The sequence below is a fragment of the Pinus tabuliformis genome, chromosome 4_2 (genome assembly GCF_031772625.1).
Source record: "Pinus tabuliformis cultivar Carrire ecotype Pingquan chromosome 4_2, CPIR1, whole genome shotgun sequence".
In the NCBI taxonomy this organism is placed as follows: Eukaryota; Viridiplantae; Streptophyta; class Pinopsida; order Pinales; family Pinaceae; genus Pinus; species Pinus tabuliformis.
This window is the reverse complement of record NC_142304.1, coordinates 787,002,765-787,022,635: the sequence shown is the minus strand read 5'-3', so window position 1 is coordinate 787,022,635 and position 19,871 is coordinate 787,002,765.

Genomic DNA, 19,871 nt, shown 5'->3' with positions numbered 1-19,871 from the left:
CTGGAGGAACTTAGAGAAATACATCCCACTCTGCCCTGGATCGTTGCAGGAGATTTTAATATGGTAAGATCTCTTTGGGAAAAAAAATGAGGCACTAGACAACTAGGAAAAGACTCCATAGCCTTCCAGAAATTCATTAGGAACATGAGGCTGGTAGATACTGAAACAATAAATGGAACCTTCACTTGGAACAACAAAAGGTGAGGGGCCCATCAAGGTGCTTCCAAACTTGATAGATTCATGATTCCAGAGGACCTCTTTCTCTCAGGACCTACCATAACAGCCTCCATTTTTCCCTTTGGTGGATCAGATCATTGGCCCGTACAGTTGGAGGCCACCTTTATGGGCACTCTAAGAAACAAACATTTTAGGTTCGAAAATGCCTAGATCTCACATCCTAATTTCACTAATAACATTGAGACATGGTGGAGAGAGGAGTTGAATATTCAGCGTTCAAAAATGTATATGCTCCAGCAGAAGCTTAAACATATAAAATCCCATCTTAATCTTTGGAACAAAAATGAATTTGGAGATATCTTCAATGCCAAAAGAGAAACGAAACTAAAGCTCCAAGAAATCAATCAAATCATCATCATAGATGGCTTCACCGAAGAGAGGCAAAAATTAACTAACTCTCTGCACGAAAAATGGGAGAATCGATGCTTACAAGAAGAAATTTTATGGAGGTATAAATCAAGAATACAATGGATTAAAGAGGGAGAAAGAAATACAAAATTCTTCCACAGAACCACCATAGCTCATAGGGCACACAACAAAATCACAAATATCAAAGACTCTCAAGGTGTTGAGCTAGTTTCTCACAATGATATGGAATCGGTCCTTGTTAAGCAATTCTGCAGTATTGCAAAGGAGCCTCTGGAGGATAGATCTAGGTTCATTGAACATTTCACTCAATATATCCCTCAGTTGGTTAACAGAGAGGACAACCACAATCTCAACAGGCTAGTTTTGGAAGAGGAGGTCAGTGAAGTGATTAATGAAATGCATAGTAGAAAAGCACCAGGCTTGGATGATGTCTATGTAGAATTCTTCAAGGCCTGTTGGGAAACTGTCAAACATGATATCCTTGAGGTGGTGGAAGACTCAAGAAGATACAAAAAGATATTAAAGGCTCTGAATGCATCCTTCATAGCTCTGATTCCAAAGAAGTAAAATTCCATGACTCCGAATGGTTTTAGGCCCATAGCCTTATGTAATGTGGTGTATAAAATTATCTCCAGAGTAATAGCCAATCGACTGAAACCATTTCTACCCTCTCTCATTTCAGAGGAACAAACAGGCTATGTGGAGGGAAGACAAATCCTCGACAATATCGTCCAAGCTCATGAGGTGTTACATTCTCTCAAAAGCAACAAACAAGTTGGCATGATCATTCAGTTGGACCTCGCAAAAGCCTATGACAAATTGAGCTGGGCTTACGTAAGAGAAATTCTAAAAGCCTATGGTTTTGATCTGAACTGGATAAGATGGGTCATGGCATTAGTTACCTCAACCAGTGTTTCCATATTGCTTAATGGAGCTCCTTCTAGGACTTTCACCCACTCCAGAGGGCTCAAACAAGGAGATCTACTTTCACCATTCCTCTTTTTCCTCATGATGGAAGGGCTAGTTAAGGTGATCAAAATGGAAAATGCTGAAGGAAGAATTCAAGGTGTCAAACTTATTGTGGATGGAGAGGCAAACACTCATCAACAATTTGTAGATGGCACTATGTTGCAAGGAATACCTATCGTCAGGGAGGCTAGAGCAATAAAAAATATCTTAACTGACTTTATTATGGCAGCACGCATTGAGGTAAGCCTTAACAAGTCCAAAGTATTTTTCTTTAATACTAATATTGCTATTCAGAGAAAGATTACCAGAATTGTTGGTTTTCAAAGAGAACAACTACCTTTTAAATATCTCGGTATTCCTCTTACTGCCAAATCACTAAGCAAGAAAGTATGCCAACCCATTTTAAATAAACTTCAGGACAAGATGAAAAAATGGACAAGCAGATCGCTAAATCTAGCAGGTTACCTTGTGCTCACACAGGCGGTCTTGCAAGCCATTCCCATTTTTATGTTTTCAGCTCTTCCTGCTCCTAAAGGTATTAAGCAGCCAATAAGAAACATTCAAAGGGACTTTCTATGGGGCAAAGGGGAAGAGAAGAAGAAGTGGGCTTTAGTGGCCTAGGACAAACTTTGTAAACCCAAAATCCATGGTGGTTTGGGGCTTCATGATCCAGAGACCCTCAGCAAAGTATCGGGAGCCAAGCTTTGGCGGAGATGGATAAAGGAACCATATGCACCCTGGGCTAAGCTATGGAAACAAAAAAATTCCAAGCACTGGCAGGAAAAAGATCATATTAGAATGTCAGGGAAAATCATGGGCTCCCATATTTGGAACCTTGCCTGAGATAATAAAAACATTATACAGCAACATTGTTTTTGGGAAATTCGGGCAGGGGATCTTGCTTGATTTTGGGAGGATAACTGCCATCAGGAACCCAACCTTTACAAGGATGAATTTGCAGATCTCAAAAGTGACACTGACAACAAAGGTATCGTTTTGGTAAAGGACTTTTGGGATCATGGAAGGAACAATGGAAAATGGAGGGAATGGAAGGAGTTAAGATACAATGACAAAAACCAGCTGAAAACCAAGGCAGAAGCCAACACCCAGGAGCTCAAGCACAAAAGGATTCTTGTCTCTTACTCAATGAATCATTTAAGATGGGGAAAGAACACTGAAGGCAAATTTAACCTCAAATAGGCCAAACAGGAAGTTACAAGATTTAGCTTTGTGAATCTTGATCAGATCTCGAGGAAACTTTGGAAAAGTCTGCATTGGATGAACATAAAGCTTTTCATTTGGCTAGTGCATCAAAAGAAGATCTTAACTTGGGAGAATCTCATCAAGAAAGGCTTCATTGGTCCTTCCAGGTGTTACCTTTGTGGCACGCATGAGGAGACGATTGAACACCTTCTCAACCTATGTCCTTTCACTTCAATAGTGTGGGACTACGTCGCTACTATTTTCAGACAAACCAAAAGGGATAGGCTCATGATATCCAATACTCTAAAGAACTGGAGAAATGATTTCTCAGGGAATTACATCATGAACAAATCCTAGATTCTGGTTCCTGGTTTTGTCATCTAGAATGTGTGGAAAGAATGCAACAATCGCATCTTCGAAAACAAAACTAGCAGGCCTCAACATATTATGGAGCAAATTCTAACTAGCAGGCTTCCCGGAGGGTCTCAAACTTTTTTTTTTTAACTCCAAAAGGAGTTTTACTCCTAACTTAGGAATGTTGCAATAGCCGAATTCCAGAAAAGTAAACTTTGCCCAATGTCCTGCGAGAATCATGCCAAGGTATAGGGGCCTGTTATAGACATTTTGTGCCTTACAGCTATAAGCATGAAATTTCCATAAACCAATGGATCCTAAGTCCCTAAAAGTGTTGTTCCAGCACCTAAAGAAAAAAGGTCAACAAATTACAGCTTCTCCCAGAAGTTCTCCACCAGAAACTGCTCAAAACTAGTCAAATCAGGATCATTTCAGATGCTCCACTAGCTAGCTGCGTTGCAAAGCACCCAAATACACTGGCTAGGTGCATTGCAACGCACTTGAATGCACTACCAGGGTGTGTTGAGCGGGAAATGACAAATGGCAGAGTCATTCCACGAGGTGGAGAGACAATGGAATCTTCCAGAATCTTCTCCAATGACACTTGCCTCACTGAATTCGACCAGTGATGAGTAAGAGGCTCCCAGTCTCCAAGTGGAAGCAAGAATTGATAGAGAGAAGCCACTAATCAATTCATGAGCTGACTCATCCCCTTTGCATACATCTATATATGGATCCCTCACCAAGAGATCCAGAGGCTAGAATTTTTTACATTGCAGAGAATTGTTGTTGGTTTTGAGATAGATATCAAAGTATTGGGTGACTTATGCTTTGTTAGAGGTGAAGAAGGTATTATATGCTGGGAGGTTGATGTTGGATCAGGAATCATCGGTTGTAACTCCTCTTGGATCTTCTTGTTTTATCAATAAAACTATTTGAGTTTCTCCTACATGCTTGTATATCACTAATGTTTGTTATATTTGTATGTTTAGCTTAAATCTGATCCTAAGCTTTTTATGAACATAAATCCATGTCTTTGTGTAGTTTCCTTCTTCTGTGACCTTGCAGGAACTTGGTGATGCTAGGCAAGTAAGGGAGCAGGTAGCTGGAAGCTGTCAAAGAGAAGAGAGATTGGATCAAAGGACTAGCGCAAGACACAGGTTGGTTTATCCTATTCCTTTTTGTTTATAGTTCATAAAGGAGAATAAAAGTGTAGTTTTCCTTGTTTGTTTCTGAGGTCTCTGTCACAACCCAGTGGGATAGGGTCGTTCTGAATAGACACTTTTCCCGATAACAAAATGGCGACTACGCTGGGGATTGTGTCTAGTTTGTTTGTTTGTGTTTCTCTTATTGTTCATCTCATAAACTTAGAAGTAGCGAATCGAACTTCATTTTCCATTTACAAATGCAAAGTAGACATCTGTTACTTCAATCCATTTACTGGATCTGTTTATGATCTGAATAGTTGATTCACAAATGATTTGATTACCCTTTGTGATAGCTCTTAAACATCTTTTAAATTAACCCTCTGATTGTGCATTACTGATTGCTTTTACCTGGCCAAAAACCATAGATTAAACTGCAAACCGTGACCCAGAACCCGGAGAGAAATCTCGTTTCTGCCCCAGCGCAGGCTCTGTGAAGAGATTCTGCATTTCAGCGCAGTTCCCGAGAGGGCTACCTGCGTTGCAATCCAGTTTCTCTGTGTAGCAGGTGCGTTGATCAGCTTAGCCCTGTGCAGCTGAGGTTCTTTGCTCACTTTTTCCAGTTTTGCGTCTGATTTTTGCAGCGTGTGATCAGTGTGTGTGTCTGTTTAAAAGCCCCTTTTCTTTGTCTTAATTCCGCCTCAGTTGTATAAAATAAACTGTATTTGTTTTTGTGTGTTTGTTACGTCATTTACAGTTTCCCATTACAAAAGTAAACTAGTCATACTGTCATCCTTGGATTTAGATCTGTCGTAAGTGTCGATTTTGATCTTAGGAGAAAGTTTATTTGCTGTTGACAGTCAATTATACTTTTACTTTTGCATTTGGCTTGAATTTTTGAATTTCTAGTGTCGAAACAAGTGTTTATTTCAAAATCATAAAGCGTCATAATCATCTCTACCTTTTGATTTCGAAAAGAAGCTTGTTTGTGTTTTTCACTTGAAAGCGAATTCAAATTTGTACAACAACTTTCTTTTCAGGTATCAATATTAGGAAAGTGAAAAACAAATACATGCATATGTGCATTTACATATTTACAGTCTGTTTGGCTTGATTTAGGAAAAGTGCATTTACAGTGTGCTCTTTGCTCTTTGAGAAAAGTTTGTGTCTTTCTTTTCCCCTTGTAGCTAGGATTTTCATTGCTGAAAAGAGATAAAAGCTTGCTTATCATCTTTAGATTGCATTTTAGGAACTACATCTACATCTCGTGGTGAACCCAAAAGGCAAACTTCATAATAAAGATCAACCTAAAATAAATTCAATGAACTTAACAACGCTTTGTAACTTAACGCACAACATTTATAGGTCTAGGCTAGAGACGTATTCCGGCGTCGTAAAGCCTGGTAACTGTTGTCCTCACTGATGGATGGGTGATTCCTCCACTTTGACACGATAAGTGCCAGTACAGACTTGTGCTCCCACGTACCGTCGAGTATATATTGGGAGACCCCTATAGGCATAAAACCTTTATCCATAGGAAGACGTGTCGACCGCCCTACTGATCGCAATGCACCAAAAAAAGCATTCGGGAAGATTGACTGACGTACCCTAAAAAGTATTCTGCAATTTTGTGATTGGTTTGGTACTCCCTCTACCTAGACCTCCAGAGCAGTCCCTTTCATTCCTTTTCAGACTCCTTAACGGAAAAGGTCCATCTAAGCACTTGTCACTTCAAGCTCATTAAAAATCGAAGGAGACTAGAGTCATCTTTTGTTTTTTCTCGACTCTTTAAAACCGAAAAAACAAGTTGTGTCAAAGCGTGTTAAAATTTATTTTAAATGGAATATTCATACCCTTTTCCTGCGTTGATCTTTAGGTTAAGAAAAATGGAGCCTACCAACCAAGGAATTCCCCTTGGTGGAAATCCTAGTCCCTTCTCCTCTTGGGGAGATGTTGGTGCACCCCATATGGCCACATTGTCGCTTCCAAGACTGACAATTGGCTTGCCAGTATGGCTCTTCTCAACCAATGTCGTTCAGAACACCACTATTCCTGAAAAATCGAATCAGCAATTAGACGAGTCCAGAGTTACCCACCAGCCTTCTACTTCCTCTAATTCTTCCTGTCCTCCTTCCTCTTCACTTAACGAGACTGGTAAAGCTAAAAGCCAAGTTCCTAAGGAGAAGAAGGAAAAGAAGAAGAAAGAGAAAAAGAAGAAGGAGCCAAAGGCGAATGGGGGAAAACGAGTGTCGTCTAACGAAAATCCACACACAGCACCGACCAGGCCTAAATCGCCATGTGTCATTTGCAGAGGAGACCACTTTCACAGAGATTGTCCTTGCATCCCCCAGATACTAAGGGACTGGTCTCCTCTTTTGCACAATCCGGTGTCATCAACCTCTGGAGATCATGTTGAAAGCACACCGTCAACTAGTGAAAGTGAAGCCCCAGGACAAAAAGGGAAAGCTAGATTTCCTTGTAAACTGTGCAAAGGCGACCATGCCCTCCATCGTTGTCCATTCTTAGACGAAGCTAAAAGAGTTTTGGATGATCGTCCAGTTTCACCATTACGACTTCCTCCTGGATATAAAAAACTCTTGTCGAGTCCGTCACTAGTTGAGAACCCAGCTGGCACGCTCAGGTGGTCGGCTGAAGCACCTGTCATTGAAGATAAACCAACTAAATCCATACCAGACTAAAGTCAAAAGGTCGAGGCGGCAGTTGACTCGGTCTTGCCTTCAGAGGTTTTATCTTCGAATGATACAGTCGCTGAAGAGAATAAGGATGACACCGTCCAAATTCTCTTCATCAACACAGACTCCGACGAACATGGGGGAAATCCACCCATTCCTTTACCGCAGGAAGGAAGTTCGTCAGAGCCATACCCGGCCATCTACTCGGTCCCACCTCCAAGCAACCTAGTTGTATCCTTCAACTGGAATCAACTAGGCAAACCCCGCCTACCAGCAAGTGTACCATTCTGAATTATCGTTCAAATGTATAGAATGGTCATGGTTGGTACCATCATTGATGAGGGGGCTTCTGTGAGTATCCTTTCCTCTATTGCTTGGAAAGCACTTGGTTCGCCATCACTGTTGCCTGAGATGAGAAATCTGACAGGCTTTGATAAAGGAACTAGTCGAACTTTAGCGATCCTTCCCGATGTGCCCATAACATTGAGAGGGAAGATAGTTCGCATGAACATCATGGTAGTTCAAGGACCCTTGGATTATAACCTACTCCTTGGATGAGACTATATTTATTGCATGGGAGCCATCGTCTCCTCACTCTTTAGAGTAACGTGTTTTCCGCACGAAGGAAGAGTGGTCAAGCTCCTGGACCAGCTTTCATTTCCCGGATCACGCATAGCAAATAGTCATATACTATCCCTAAATGGTCTCTTCACGCAAGAAATGTCTCAATTCCCAGTCCGTCCTCCCGATGAGAGCGAGTAATTCGGAGGGATATGACTGAAACCCAGGGGGCATGCGTCCTAGTCTGCTTCGGCAGGAAAACTTCGGGTATAGGGTAGGTTTCCGCGGGGGAATATGACTAGTCTGTACCCCGTTCTTCGGTGGAAGAGGGGTTATTCTAGAATAAGATTCTCTTGTCAAAGTTATGTGAGTTGACAGACGAAGTCACTCGCCTTTGTTTATCTCGGTAGACATCGCCGAAGAAGTGTTTTGTTTGCACCGCGAATAGAACAATCTTTGGGTAACCTGTAAGAGGTAGGCCTCTCCTGATAGAACAAATTATGTTTTGTCTGCGAATTGAGGGGTAACCTTTAAACCATATTTTATACCTGGGGGCATGCAAGCGAAAGAGCGATTATTTATCTGTTTTTTGGATTAGTCGTTTCCTAACTTGCATAAAGAAAGGATGTGGGGCAAAAATCTAAAAGTTGTCATTTTTATGAGACATTCTTATCATATGACTAGATTAACCGAGAAGTTTTAGCGCATAGTTCAAGCTCGTTAAAAAATAAACATAAGATCGAGCAGTTTTAGCGCATAGTTCAAGCTCGTTAAAAAATAAACATAAGACCGAGCAAATGTTTCCACCCGTGTTTAAGCTCGTTAAAAAATGAACTATCCCCCGGTAAATAACCACCGTGAATGAAGCATTTTCAGCCATTAAAGCCTTGGTCGTGTTTGCACCGTCACCTCCACTTTTCCATTGGCCGATCATTCACCTCCATTTGATTGTTTACCCATTTTGACGAACAGCTGCGAAGAGTGATTTCACTAGCCATCCTTGTGACACTGTCGTGATTGGAAAATTCCAAACCTTACCTGGAATCAGCTGCTACCCATTTTATCACTCGTTCCTCAAAAGACGAGTCTTCTTTAAGCTCTTTTCATCTGACTCGTAAAATATGAAAAGATTGCCGAGTTTTGTCCTTCCAGCTCGTTAAAGTGACCGGAAGTGTTATCCCTCCTCTAGATTTTAATCTTTTTGGACCTGAGGGATTATTGCACAAAAAGATCGAGCGCTTGTTTTGTTTGGCTCGTTAAAACTATAGAAAACTCATCCCTTCTGTATTGTTTTATACTTTTTCGGACTTACGAGATTAGGTGATGAAAAAGGAACTTTGGAGTTACCTTTACGTACCTTTTCAGACTCTCTAAAAATGAAAAGGACCGAGTTATCTTTGTCGTTAGACTCATTAAAAAGATTAATAGCGACAAACTTATCTTTAGGCGAGAACGAGTTTCACTATCGCTAGGCTCGTTAAAACATAGTGATGGGTTTTCCCGAAGGGAAAATTATAGAACAAGCATATGTTATCCTCCTCAAGCTTGACAAAAATAAAGAGGTACTAGTCAGCAATGAATGGGGAAAAATTGGAAAGAAAACTCAAAGAAACTTTGTTGGTAGCAAGCCGCTCTTGAACATGACACTTCCACTCCATGGCTGAGTCGGGTTGGGTTGTTTCATTCACCGGCCACATCACCATGGTCACGCCATACCATCCACATTTGGGGTAAATGCTACCAATCCGTCACATAAGTTTCGCCGACATGTTCAAGAGAAGTCACCCGTGTCCCATCCACTACCATACATTATACTTCATTCTTTCATGACCGCCACCCTGAACCATATATCACCAGAACGTTTTCACCTCCATCAAAATCATTTGCTCCGTTCCGTGTCATTGATGTGGGATTCATTAAGGCCCTCCTTTGACAGATCGCTTCTTGTCGACATCAACTCATTATCCAAGAAGTTGATCTAGGAACAACCCCTTTAGTACTTTGAAGCTTGCATGCATCAATGGCAAGTTTCTCACTTCCGGCGACAGGTATACATCAATGACCTTCGACCGGAATATTTTGCGTGGTGTTCGACGCCAATTCCTTTATTCACACCACGTGAATTGTACTGCAGTACCTTGAGGGTCATTATCATTATCGGTGATTCCTCTCACGCTTGTTAACAGTTTACATCATTGACTGGTAATCAAGCGATGTCTTTCCATGTTCGACTTCAAAACATTTCTCACATGGATCGACTTGTACTTCGAGTGAAGATCAGACGAGATTGAAGACCCCGGATCTAGTTTCATCCATCTGGGCTGCGAGATATATTTAGGAAAAATAAAGACATTGAAATGTACAGCATTGCAGCACAGATGATCATCCTACCAAAAGGATGATGACTTCATCAGAATCATCAGTCTACCATCAGACGATTGTCTGTCCTATGTACATGAAAATGAATTTATAAAGCTGAGCATGGGAATGCCCACCTCAGCTAGATTATGAAAACAATATGAAGATAATGTATTGTATTGTATCTTATTACAGGTCTCCTCCCAGCATTAGAAGAACTTCAGATCCTCCTAATAAAGCATTTCACCCGATAAACGACCTCATACTTTAGGGGGCAACTGTTATAGACATTTTTGTGCCTTACAGCTATAAGCATGAAATGTCCATAAACCAAGGGATCCTATGTCCCTAAAAGTGTTGTTCCAGCTCCTAAAGAAACAAGGTCAACAAATTACAGCTTCTCCCAGAAGTTCTCCACCAGAAACTGCTCAAAACTAGTCAAATCAGGATCATTTCAGATGCTCCACTAGCTAGCTGCGTTGCAAAGCACCCAAATGCACTGGCTAGGTGCGTCGCAACGCACTTGAATGCACTACCAGGGTGCGTTGAGCGAGAAATGACAAATGGCAGAGTCATTCCACGAGGTGGAGAGACAATGGAAGCTTCCAGAATCTTCTCCAATGACACTTGCCTCACTGAATTCGACCAGTGATGAGTAAGAGGCTCCCAGTCTCCAAGTGGAAGCAAGAACTGACAGAGAGAAGTCACTAATCAATTCATGAGCTGACTCATCCTCTTTGCATACATCTATATATGGATCCCTCACCAAGAGATCCAGAGGCTGGAATTTTGTACATTGCAGAGAACTGCTGTTGGTTTTGAGATAGATATCAGAGTATTGGGTGATTTATGCTTTGTTAGAGGTGAAGAAGGGATTCTATGCTGGGAGGTTGATGCTAGATCAAGAATCATTGGTTGTAACTCCTCCTGGATCTTCTTGTTTTATCAATAAAACTATTTGAGTTTCTCCTACATGCTTGTATATCACTGATGTTTGTTATATTTGTATGTTTAGCTTAAATCTGATCCTAAGCTTTTTATGAACATAAATCCATGTCTTTGTGTAGTTTCCTTCTTCTGTGATCTTGCAGGAACTTGGTGACGCTGGGCAAGTAAGGGAGCAGGTAGCTGGAAACTGTCAAAGAGAAGAGAGATTGGATGAAAGGACTACCGCAAGACACAGGTTGGTTCATCCTATTCCTCTTCGTTTATAGTTCATAAAGGAGAATACAAGAGTAGTTTTCCTTGGTTGTTTCTGAGGCCTCTGTCACAACCCAGTGGGATAGGGTCGTTCTGAATAGACACTTTTCCCGATAACAGGGCCCACACAAATAGTTAGATCTATTGGCAAACCCTCAACTATAGAATATTAGTAGGAATGTAGCAGTGATCGAACCCTTGCTACTAGATCTGAATGGCAGTTCTGATTGTGGCGACTGCCACAGAACCCAATTGCTAGATTTGTACGGTAGATTTGATAGATCTGATTGGCGTATATCATAGATATGAATGGCGGATCTAAGAGATCTGAATGGCAGAACTAATTATTGTGGTTGCAACCGGACCCCACCTGCTAGATCTGATCTAGCAAAGATGATGCTTGATCTAGAGAGAGACAAGGGAACTATGATCTCAAGGAGTGTCAGGTGCTACAGATCGCAATATACATAAGGGTCTGATAGTAGTACTTGGCTCAATCTTTCAGGGAACTAACCAATGTTACACTAAAAAATGTCACCATGACCACTTACAGTTAGTATGGCTCAAATCAACAGTCATGCTACCCTCTTAGGCAAGTCTTATGCCTCTGCTATCCATCTCAAACTCAAAGAAGAGAGAAAGTCTTGTAAAAAATTTGTTTATCTCTGGGGTCGCAGGTTCTCTCTAGCCTTACCTGCGGGGACGCTCACCATGTTCACAAAAGCTGCGTCCATGGACGCTCTGTATGTTAAGGGACAGGTGCGTCCTTCTGTAAAAGGCAAAATGCGTGAGTTTCATCTTAAAAAAGTTACTTGTGGTTACTTCTAGAACCTTCTAGAGGTCGGTTTGATGAAATGGATGCGCCTCTAGTTGGTTCATGTATCTCTATTAAGGGGGAACTTATCCCATCAATAAGGGAGCTATCCCACCCAAAGAGGGGGATTATCCCATTGATGGTGGACCTGAATAACCTCTTTACAGCACTATAAATAAAGACATTGAGCCAAAGGGAGGGGAGGTTAGAGCTATACATTTTCTTTGGGTAAACGCTGCAGGAATTAGGACTCCTATTTAGAACCTTGTGAGGAGAGATTGTCTTTGCTTGATTCTACTTGGAAGTGGGTGAGCTTTGTCAAAGTAGAGGAAAACCCTTGATGGACCCTGGGAGGAACTTGCACAACACCAAGGCCAGGTTGTAAGAGTTTCTTTGTTTCGTTATTAATACAAACTGGTTTATTTTTCTCAATAGCTTGTGTTAATGAGTTATTTCATGTGTTCCTTGGTCTGCATGTTGAATATATGTTTTATTATATGAAATACAAGTGCTTGGTAATTGTTTGATTGTTTGTGGTTGCAGGAATTGACATGAAGGAGGAGCTCATCCGGATCGGCAAGAACGGACTACAACAACAGCGTTTTGGAATAAGGTAAGCCTAAACACTTGTAGTTTTCATGTTTTAAAAGGTATATTTAGAGAAAGATCACTCCATTTTGTCTTGTTTGTCGCTAGAGAGTCTAGACTCCTAGGGAGGTCAGTTGTGTCCGCACAAACGACTTTTTCCGCCACGACAAATTGGCGACTCCACTGGGGAATCCATTAATGAGAGAGTCTTTTCCTTTGTGTGAACTTTGCTCTGAGAAAATCATTTTTTTTTTCTGGTTTTTGACTGTGAGAATTAGTATTTGGGTGGCTTAGCTTTAGATTTAGTTAGATTTGGTTTTTCTTCATTTTTCCAGAAGGACGCACCCTCTGAGTACTGCACAGTGCGTCTTTGGACGCGCTGTTGCCGTTTGCACAGAGCGGGCCCGCACCTGTTATAACGGGTTGCCTGCGTCTTCCTGTAAAATTTAGGAAAATTCCATTTTTGCTTTAATTGCTTTTAGATTTTGATTTTTCTTAGTGTTTTCTGCCCAGATCCTTTAGTACCTTGTCAAAAAATTTCACCTGAACTTGTTTTGTGAGCTTTGAGTGTTTTAGTGGATTTCAACGAAGTTTAGACCTAGGGTTTGATTTTTGGATAGGTTCTGTAGTGACTTTGATAGTAGAAAGTTGTCCAGCCTTAGATCTCTCTGGTTAGTCAGCCTTCTTAGAAGTCGGGCCTGTCGTAAAATCTCCTTGTGTGAGCAGCTTGCCATTTAAGTTGTTTTGGGTCAAATTTCGAATTACTTGTTTACAAAGTGTTGATTTCCATTTTACAAAAGAACAAAAAGATTAGAGTTTTGTTTTGGCTAGTTTTTGGTTCTGCAATAAGCTAGTCATTGATTTGATTGTGATCAAGTAAAACACCTTAGAATAATCATTGTTAGTTTTGGCCTCGTTAAGATTGCTTAGAATAAATTTGCCTTTTAGTTTGCTTATGAGTGGATTTTCGTAGATTTTAATAGTCGTTAAGATTGATTTTTGGTTATATTAGATTTATTTGCTTTATTAAAAGAAAAATACAAAAAACATCTTCTTTAAAAAGTCTTGTTTCAAGTAGCTTTTTGTTTTTGAAAGAGGAAAAGAGTTTTTTTCGTGCATGTAAAGAGCGGTCATGTTTTTATGCTTGGAAAAGACAAACGAATTGTTTCTTTGATTGTCTTCAATTAAGAAGTTGCTTTTATAAAGATTGCATTCTCTCAACTTTTTAGTTAAAGCAATTCATCGAAAAAGTAAAGTAGTGGGTAAATCATCCTAAGTGCATTTTGTAGTGGTTTCGAGTCGAGTCAACACACCACTGGTTTCACTTCCATCACCTTTTGACTTAAGAAACAACCTTAAAAGTAACGCTTAAATTAAAATCAATCTAGTAATTTTTATTTTCTAGGGCTCTAAAGCACCAACATAGCTTAGGCTAGTGTCTTGGAATAGGTGAGTACTTAACTCTCCAAGGCAGTAAAACAAACAAGTAGTCTATCTTGTGATAGAATCAAATCCAATTGTTACATTTACACTCTGGGAAAGCTCCTCTTAAAGGAGAAGCACGAGCTCGTGTCCGAACCAGTGAGGGGATCATTCCTCCCTCGTTGGGAACGACGCCAGACAGTACGTATTACAAACGGTAAACCTCGGATTAACCATTGTCGAGGAGCCATGGGTCACTTATCGGTAAACCTTGGATTACTGTCAAGGAGCCGGTAAGGGGATTGAGCTTGTTACTCTGCCCTTGCGTGCTGTCGGAGTTTAGACTGTTCCCCCAGGTGTATTTGTGGCCGTTGGTAACCTTAGTGACCATAATCTCTAGGATTCTACCCAAGGTGACGGTGGAGGGAAGGTCCCACTGTACCTGGAGCAGACGTCGGCTATACTCACTTGGATTTTCTGGGGGGTTCACTTCACTTCGAGATGGTTAAAGTGGAGGAACTTGGTCCAGTCTATTCATTAAGCAGGTTGTCGGCGTAACTGTTCCACCCGCCATTTCTGTACTGAATCCTGCGAGGTTGGACCTAATCACCAACTAGCGCTTTTGGTCCGGAAGATACTGTTTGTGTTTGGTTTGACGCTCTAGATTCTTTAGGCGTGTGCTTCAAATTTGTTTGCTTCTTTAGAAGACTTTAGGTGGTTTGATTTGAAATTTTTACTTTGTTTTCGTGTGTTGTAGTTAAAAATCATTAATTGTGGCGGAATTATCGAGACAGTCCCGTCGACTTCGGGGCAAGTCTCCTGAGATTGTTACCGGAATAGATTTGTTAAGAAAACTCCGTAAATCGCGGGGTGAATCTCCTGAAGACATTCCGGGTCAATACGAAGGGTTAAAGGTCCTTGTAACTCCTCCTAGTGACAGTAGAGTAGGTTCACCTGAAGAAGGAGAATCTTCCTTGGTAGTCCATCCAGATTACCAAAGTTTAGAAATAGGTTACAATCCCGAAACTGTTACAGTTTCCGAGCTTGCTGGTAGTTTTTCATCTGCCAGTGAAACAGGCGAAGAACCTGAAATTTCCGAACCTGTTACTCCAACTCCTAGTGTTCCTGATTCACCAAGAATAGAAAGAATTATCACCGAAAATCTTCCTGTTGGTTTAGTTGCTATAGAAGAACTTGTTCCAGAGGAAGAAATAGGCGTCTTTAATCCTGAAGATCAAATTACCCTTGATCTAAGGGAGCGTGAATCCATCTTTTACAGTCCTCCTAGAAGTGAATCTTGGTACCTTGCGTTAACCAATTTTTTAGACAACTCAGTAGGTTTTTCTACACCTCGTACTCCTTTTCCACCTAGAGGAATTCATACTCCTGTAAATATGTCTGGTCAGTCATCTGTGTTTACGCAAAGTCCTGAATCTTTTTTACATGGCGGTCCTTCTGTTCCTACTGGGTATCAATCTCTTTCTGGTACCTTTGCGGGAGCATCTCCTCAACCCATTGATCATGGGTTATTAGTTGGAAACAGTGGTAATGTACCATTGAGTATAGGTGACATTTACATGATGTCAGGTTCAGTTCCCGTTACCCAACCTCAAGGTGGCCAATTACCGCCTGGGGGGCAACCTTCGTTAATGCCTGGGGGGCAACCTCAAGGTACTTCATTCGTGTCTGGGGGGCAACCTCAAGGTCAGTACGCTCCTATGGGGCAATACATACCTCAAGGTCAACCCCAGCCTCAATATGTACCCCAAAGTCAACCTCAGTATCAATATCAACCTCAAGGATGGCAACCTCAAGGATGGCAACCCCAAGGGTATCAACCCCAAGGGTATCAACCCCAAGGGTATCAACCTCAAGGATACCAACCTCAAGGTCAAGGTCAACCCCAGTACCCGTATTTACCTCAAGGTTATCAACCTACGGGTCAATACTCTGGTCAAAGTTATCAACCACCTCAAGGGTATGGGACTGCACCTTACAATTATCAACCCTATCCTCAATCTGGCTATGGATCTCAGTATCCTCAACCTGTTACGGGTCAGTACCCTGGAATGTTAGTGTGGGATCCGTCACAGGGTCAACAGATGTCGCAACCAAGTATACAGTCGGTACCTCAAGCAGGACAACCTGTAGTTCCTGGTCCACCCCAGCAACCGCAACCTGTCCAGTCAAGTGTTCAGACCCCTGTAACTTCGGTAGTTACTCAGCCGCCAGTTGCACCTGGTACTCCACCTCACACGGCTGCAGCAACTACCGCCACATCTACCATACTTACTTCTGGAGTATCGGCAGCTCCGGTTTCTACTGTCCCTGTAACCACTCCTCAGACATCTGTACCGTTGTCTGGATCTACGATTCAAACCACAGTCCAGATGCCTGTAGGCCAACCTGGTACAAGTACGGTTGTTACTACTCAACCTCAATTTGTTCAACCTCCGTACCAGGGACAGTATCAACCTGGGCAAGCTGCCCAACAACCGGTTTACCAGTATCAACCGTATCCTGGGTACACTTATCAACAACCTCGACAACCCCAGTACGGTCCGGTTAATCCTGGTTTTCCAGGAGGATATAATATCCCAAATGCGACTCCTGTTCCTAGTTATCCTGGATATCCTCCTCCTGGGGCTGGTATTGTGACCCAGAGTTTTAGAGATCCTAACCGGCAGTTACCGTTTATCGCGACTTTGGATTTACCAGACTTGACGCGCCTAACGAACGATCCAATTCAATATCTTCCGTTCTGGCCGTCAATGCCAAATAAGTTGCCCAGCGATATACCCAAGTTCGAAGGTAAGTCTGGAGAGGATCCGTCCAATCACGTGATGACTTACCACCTCTGGTGTGCTTCAAATTCCATCTCGGATGATTCGATCCGTTTACGTCTTTTTCAGCGTACGCTCATTGGTCTCGCGGCCAAGTGGTACATTGAGTTACCACGGGCCTCTTTTTACGATTTTAGCCAGTTAGCTACCTCGTTCTTAACTCATTTTCAGTTACCAGTCAGATACGATAACGGTACAGAGTTATTAACTTCACTAAAACAATCGACCTCCACGTATATTTCAGATCACATCCATGAGTGGAGACGTCGAAGAAGACTAGTGAAAGTTTTTATCCCGGACCAAATCTTAGCTGAATGGTTTGTTAAATCATTATTACCAAGAATTACTGAAGATGTAGCTAAGGCCGAGTAGTTACTGAGGAGCAAGTCATTGCTCAGGCACAATACCTTGACTTAGTTTACACGCAGTCGGGTACATTACACGAGAAGATTCCGGATCTTCCAAAGTCGAACCAAATCGCTGCTGCTCCTTCGGGATCTCATGCCGCTGATGGTATGATTGGTATCGTGACTACAAAGAGCAAGAAGAAGTCTTCCAAGGCTTCAACTACTCCTATTATCACTTTGCCCGATTCCCCGACAGGAGAGTCTTCTCCTGAACTTACCGCCGATATTCACGCTGTAGAGTCATCTACGGCCAAATCAAAAAACGGTGGAAAGAAGAAAGGAAAGAAGAAGGCTAAAGCAGACAAGGCTCCAAAGGAGAAAAATGAAAAATCGGAAACCAATGACGAAAAGCGCAAACCTCGATATCCTTGTCTCATTTGTGAAGAGGATCATTTTACGAGAGACTGCCCTCATCGGGCCGAGGTAGTGAAAATAGTCAAAGGTTCTCCCACTCCTGCTGTGTTAAAGAATCCATTTCCAGAGCAGGAGAATAAGATGATAGGTTCTTCTTCGAATGCCAGTGAAGAACCCATTTTGATGATGTCTCATGTGAGGATTGCGACTCGATCGCAAGATTATGGTAGTAAGGCTCCTGTTGATGGCAAGGAAGCAGAATCTTCTCACTCTAACCCATCAACCTCAGCTCCTGGTTCCGATCCACTACAGATCGAAAAACCTAACCCAGACTTAGTGATTAAGCCGCCCGCCAAGGGTGTACTTCGAAGGTCTGCTTTCAATCCACATGCGAGAGCAGCCCAGAATTACAACATTGTTGAGGACTTAGCTGTTTCACCTTCAGCAATGTCGGCACTCGAAGTGCTGCAATCATGCCCAGCACAACGGAAATTGCTTTTGTCGGCTATCGGAGCTGTCGATGTTCAGGACCCGAACCTAATGATCTTTGATCTAGAAAATAGTACGCCACGTCTCCCCCATCAAATGGCTTTCCAAATTCCAGTGATAGTCAAAAACAGGCCTATTCATCGGACTGTGATTGATGAGGGAGCTTCTACGTGTATTATGTCGATTCAATGTTGGAGATCGCTTGGTTCTCCTTCGTTGAACCAATCCCCCACCATCCTTAAGGCCTTTGATGGCCGTGGGTTCCGTCCGTTTGGTATTCTACAAGAATTGCCTATAGGGGTTGAAGGTAAAACCGTTAGTCTGGATGTGGAAGTGGTTGATGCCCCTCTAGACTACAACCTTCTTTTGGGTCGAAGTTGGTCATATGCTATGACAGCGGTCGTTTCATCGGTCTTCAGAGTAATTAAGTTTCCACATAACGGTAAGATCGTGACTATTGATCAGCTGACATACTTTTCATCCGACCCAGCCTCTTCAGAGAGTATCCAACATGTTGGTAAGACGACAATCCCTTATAAGGACGTTGGTGTAGGTTTAGTTAAGGATTCCGGTTTACTGGGAACTTTTCCTCTCCCTCCACTCAGCGTAGAACCTTCGTTTGCAACAATTCATATGATCACGTCAGAAAACATTATTTATGATGATCCTTGGTATGTTCCATCTGACTCTGAGATAGACCATTCGGTGATGTTATGCCGTTGAGTCCGTATGAAATTGCTTATGAAGCTCTTATGTCTTTTACCGACTTTCATTCAACCGAAGTCGACCAAATGAATGTGGTCAGTGAAGAATCCCTTTTCACCTCACCCTTAGAACGGATAGCATTTCCCGAAGTCGTGTCATCTGACGAACAGCTTCGCGAAATCCTAAGTGTAGACAATCTACCATGGGAGGATCTCCATCACAGATCTTCGTTTTTACCTAAGGATGATGCATTTGAAAATGATTTTTCATCTATCTTTACCGCTGAATATGTCAAAGACGCTCAGGATCCAACGAAACATTCTGATTCAGAGTTGAATTTAGGGAATATTTCTCGTACTATTCCCATTGATATTTCAGTGAAGCCCGGAATCGAGGAAAACATTCATATAGGTGCCTCATGTACAGAAGAAGAAATCCAAACTTACAAGGCCCTATTCCAAGAATTCCGCGATGTGTTTGCATGGTCTTACGAGGAAATGCCGGGAATCGATCCTGCCATTGTTGTTCATGAAATCAAAACCTACCCGGATGCTAAACCCATTCGGCAACGGTTGCGTCAGATTCACCCTCGAAAAGCGGCTGCGATTAAAGCAGAAGTCGAAAAGCTGTTGAAAGCAGGTTTCATTTATCCGATCCCGTTAACGGATTGGGTATCGAATATTGTTCCCGTCAATAAAAAACAAGGAACAATAAGAATCTGTATCGACTATAGGGATATCAATCGAGCTTGTCCAAAAGACAACTATCCTACGCCTTATATCGATCAAATTATTGATGATTGTGCCGGAAGTGAAATGTTTTCCTTCATGGATGGTTTCTCGGGCTATAATCAAATCAATATTCTACCTGCCGACCAACCAAAAACGGCATTCATTTGTCCATGGGGACATTTGCTTATTGCAAATTACCTTTTGGGCTTAAGAATGCCGGGGCCACTTTTCAACGGGCGATGTCTTATGCATTTCATGACATCAAGCACATTGTGCAACCCTATCTCGATGATTTGCCTGCTCATTCTTTACATCGAGCTGATCACCTTGTCCACCTACGAGCAATCTTTATGAGGTGTAGGCATTATCGAATTCGGTTGAATCCCCACAAGTGTGTTTTCTGTATAGAAACAGGTCGATTGCTGGGAT